This window comes from Arachis hypogaea, chromosome 4 (genome assembly GCF_003086295.3).
Source record: "Arachis hypogaea cultivar Tifrunner chromosome 4, arahy.Tifrunner.gnm2.J5K5, whole genome shotgun sequence".
NCBI classification, from domain to species: Eukaryota; Viridiplantae; Streptophyta; class Magnoliopsida; order Fabales; family Fabaceae; genus Arachis; species Arachis hypogaea.
Window position 1 is genome coordinate 83,210,023 of NC_092039.1, and position 4,805 is coordinate 83,214,827.

General features: G+C 42.5%; 1 non-coding gene across 1 annotated transcript; it reads left to right on the forward strand.

The window, feature by feature from the left end:
- The first annotated feature begins 3,810 nt into the window (after positions 1-3,810).
- On the forward strand, positions 3,811-3,918 carry LOC112798808 (small nucleolar RNA R71). The gene has a single exon (XR_003200405.1). It is a non-coding gene; the product is annotated as a small nucleolar RNA R71 (small nucleolar RNA).
- The last annotated feature ends 887 nt before the right edge of the window (positions 3,919-4,805 follow it).

Consider the following 4,805-nt stretch of genomic DNA (forward strand, 5'->3'; position numbering starts at 1 on the left):
AATTAAACTGTTATAAAATTCAAAATTCATGCAACTCTTTTCTTTTTCAATTAAGAACATTTTTTTTTATTCAAGAGAGGTGATGGATTCATAGGACATTCATAACTTTAAGGCATAGACACTAAGACACTAATGATCACAAGACACAAACATAGATAAACATAAGCATAATTTTCGAAAAATAGAAAACAAAGAACAGGGAAATTAAAGAACGGGTCCACCTTAGTGATGGCGGCTCTTTCTTCCTCTTGAAGATCCTATGGAGTGCTTGAGCTCCTCAATGTCTCTTCCTTGTCTTTGTTGCTCCTTTCTCATGATTCTTTGATCTTCTCTAATTTCATGGAGGATGATGGAGTGTTCTTGATGCTCCACCCTTAGTTGTCCCATGTTGGAACTCAATTCTCCTAGGGAGGTGTTTAGTTGCTCCCAATAGTTTTGTGGAGGAAAGTGCATCCCTTGAGGCATCTCAGGGATCTCATGATGAGTGGGATCTCTTGTGTGCTCCATCTTCTTCTTGGTGATGGGCTTGTCCTCATCAATAGGGATGTCTCCCTCTATGTCAACTCCAACTGAATAACAGAGGTGACAAATGAGATGAGGAAAGGCTAACCTTGCCAAGGTAGAGGACTTGTCCGCCACCTTATAAAGCTCTTGAGCTATAACCTCATGAACTTCTATTTCTTCTCCAATCATGATGCTATGAATCATGATAGCCCGGTCTATGGTAACTTCGGACCGGTTGCTAGTGGGAATGATTGAGCGTTGGATGAACTCCAACCATCCCCTAGCCACAGGTTTGAGGTCATGCCTTCTCAATTGAACCGGCTTTCCTCTTGAATCTCTCTTCCATTGGGCGCCCTCTTCACAAGTGACTGTGAGGACTTGGTCCAACCTTTGATCAAGGTTGACCCTTCTAGTGTAAGGATGTTCATCTCCTTGCATCATGGGCAAATTGAATGCCAACCTTACACTTTCCGGACTAAAATCCAAGTATTTCCCCCGAACCATAGTAAGCCAATTCTTTAGGTCCGGGTTCACACTTTGATCATGGTTCTTGGTGATCCATGCATTGGCATAGAACTCTTGAACCATTAAGATTCCGACTTGTTGAATGGGGTTGGTAAGAACTTCCCAACCTCTTCTTCGGATCTCATGTCGGATCTCCGGATATTCACCCTTTTTGAGTGAAAAAGGGACCTCAGGGATCACCTTCTTCAAGGCCACAACTTCATAGAAGTGGTCTTGATGCACCCTTGAGATGAATCTTTCCATCTCCCATGACTCGGAGGTGGAAGCTTTTGCCTTCTCTTTCCTCTTTCTAGAGATTTCTCCGGCCTTGGATGCCATAAATGGTTATGGAAAAACAAAAAGCAATGCTTTACCACACCAAACTTAAAATGTTTGCTCGTCCTCGAGCAAAAGAAGAAAGAAGAGAGTAGAAGAAGAAGAAATGAGGAAGAAGGGAATGGCTTTGTGTTCGGCCAAAAGGGGGAGAAGTGGTGTTGAGGTTGTGTGAAAATGAAGGAGTGAAGGAGGGTTTATATAGGAGAGGGGGAAGGGTGATGTTCGGCCAAGTGAGGGTGGGTTTGGGTGGGAAAGTGGTTTGAATTTGAATGGTGGGGTAGGTGGGGTTTTATGAAGGATGGATGTGAGTGGTGAAGAGAAAGATGGGATTTGATAGGTGAAGGGTTTTTGGGGAAGAGGTGGTGAGGTGATTGGTGAATGGGTGAAGAAGAGAGAGAGAGTGGTAGGGTAGGTGGGGATCCTGTGGTGCCCATTTCTGGCGTTTAATGCCAGCTTCTTGCCCTTTTCTGGCGTTTAACGCCAGTCTGGTGCCCCTTTCTGGCGTTAAACGCCCAGAATGGTGCCAGACTGGGCGTTAAACGCCCATCTACTAACCTTACTGGCGTTTAAACGCCAGTAGGTGCGTCCTCCAGGGTGTGCTATTTTTCTTCCTGTTTTTCATTCTATTTTTTCTTTTTTTTCATTGATTTTGTGACTTCTCATGATCATCAACCTACAAAAAAACATAAAATAACAAAGGAAAATAGTCAAAATATAACATTGGGTTGCCTCCCAACAAGCGCTTCTTTAATGTCAGTAGCTTGACAGAGGGCTCTCATGGAGCCTCAGAGATGCTCAGAGCAATGTTGGAACCTCCCAACACCAAACTTAGAGTTTGAATGTGGGGGTTCAACACCAAACTTAGAGTTTGGTTGTGGCCTCCCAACACCAAACTTAGAGTTTGACTGTGGGGGCTCTGTTTGGCTCTGTTTTGAGGGAAGCTCTTCATGCTTCCTCTCTATGATGACAGAGGGGTATCCTTGAGCCTTAAACACCAAGGATTCTTCATTCATTTGAATGATCAACTCTCCTCTATCAATATCAATCACAGCCTTTGCTGTGGCTAGGAAGGGTCTGCCAAGGATGATGGATTCATCCATGCACTTCCCAGTCTCTAGGACTATGAAATCAGTAGGGATGTAATGGTCTTCAACCTTTACCAGAACATCCTCTACAAGTCCATAGGCTTGTTTTCTTGAGTTGTCTGCCATCTCTAGTGAGATTTTTGCAGCTTGCACCTCAAAGATCCCCAGCTTCTCCATTACAGAGAGAGGCATGAGGTTTACACTTGACCCTAAGTCACACAAGGCCTTCTTAAAGGTCATGGTGCCTATGGTACAAGGTATTGAAAACTTTTCAGGGTCCTGTCTCTTTTGAGGCAGTTTCTGCCTAGACAAGTCATCCAGTTCTTTGGTGAGCAAAGGGGGTTCATCCTCCCAAGTCTCATTTCCAAATAACTTGTCATTCAACTTCATGATTGCTCCAAGGTATTTAGCAACTTGCTCTTCAGTGACATACTCATCTTCTTCAGAGGAAGAATACTCATCAGAGCTCATGAATGGCAGAAGTAAATCCAATGGAATCTCTATGGTCTCATTTTGAGCCTCAGATTCCCATGGTTCCTCATTGGGGAACTCATTGGAGGCTAGTGGACGTCCATTGAGGTCTTCCTCAATGGCGTTCACTGCCTCTCCTTCCTCCCAAAATTCGGCCATGTTGATGGCCTTGCACTCTCCTTTTGGATTTTCTTCTGTATTGCTTGGGAGAGTACTAGGAGGGAGTTCAGTAATTTTCTTGCTCAGCTGACCCACTTGTGCCTCCAAGTTTCTAATGGAGGACCTTGTTTCAGTCATGAAACTTTGAGTGGTTTTGATTAGATCAGAGACCATGGTTGCTAAGTCAGAGGTGTTCTGCTTAGAATTCTCTGTCTGTTGCTGAGAAGATGATGGAAAAGGCTTGCTATTGCTAAACCTGTTTCTTCCACCAGTTGAAACCTTGTTGAGGTCTCTGCTGATCCTTCCATGAGAAATTTGGGTGATTTCTCCATGAAGGATTATAGGTGTTTCCATAGGATTCTCCCATGTAATTCACCTCTTCCATTGAAGGGTTCTCAGGATCATAGGCTTCTTCCTCAGATGAAGCTTCCTTAGTACTGCTTGGTGCATTTTGCATTCCAGACAGACTTTGAGAAATCATATTGACTTGCTGAGTCAATATTTTGTTCTGAGCCAATATGGCATTCAGAGTGTCAATCTCAAGAACTCCTTTCTTCTGACTAGTCCCATTGTTCACAGGATTTCTTTCAGAAGTGTACATGAATTGGTTATTTGCAACCATTTCAATCAGCTCTTGAGCTTCTGTAGGCATCTTCTTCAGATGAAGAGAGCCTCCAGCAGAGCTATCCAAAGACATCTTGGACAGTTCAGACAGACCATCATAGAAAATACCTATGATGCTCCATTCAGAAAGCATATCAGAAGGACACTTTCTGATTAATTGTTTGTATCTTTCCCAAACTTCATAGAGGGATTCTCCTTCCTTCTGTCTGAAGGTTTGGACTTCCACTCTAAGCTTACTCAATTTTTGAGGTGGAAAGAACTTTGCCAAGAAGGCATTGACTAGCTTTTCCCAAGAGTCCAGGCTTTCTTTAGGTTGTGAGTCCAACCATGTCCTAGCTCTGTCTCTTACAGCAAAAGGGAATAGCATAAGTCTGTAGACCTCAGGGTCAACCCCATTAGTCTTGACAGTGTCACAGGTTTGCAAGAATTCAGCTAAAAACTGATGAGGATCTTCCAATGGAAGTCCATGGAACTTGCAATTCTGTTGCATTAGAGAAACTAATTGAGGCTTAAGCTCAAAGTTGTTTGCTCCAATGGCAGGGATAGAGATGCTTCTCCCATAGAAGTCGGGAGTAGGTGCAGTAAAGTCACCCAGCACCTTCCTTGCATTGTTGGCATTGTTGTTGTTTTCGGCTGCCATGAGTTCTTCTTCTTTGAAGATTTCTGTTAGGTCCTCTACAGAGAATTGTGCCTTAGCTTCTCTTAGCTTTCGCTTCAAGGTCCTTTCAGGTTCAGGATCAGCCTCAACAAGAATGCTTTTGTCTTTGCTCCTGCTCATATGAAAGAGAAGAGAACAAGAAAATGTGGAATCCTCTATGTCACAGTATAGAGATTCCTTTAGGTGTCAGAGGAAAAGAAAAGTAGAAGACAGAAGTAGAAAATTCGAACTTATCAAAGAAGATGGAGTTCGAATTTCGCATTAAGGAATAGTGTTAGTCCATAAATAGAAGGATGTGAGAAGAAGGGAAGTAATTTTCGAAAATTAAGTAAAAGATTTTGAAAATATTTTTGAAAAACACTACTTGATTTTCGAAAATGAAGGTGGAAAAGAAATCAAGTGATTTTTGAAAAAGATTTTGAAATTAGAAATCAAAAAGATTTGATTGAAAACTATTTTGAAAA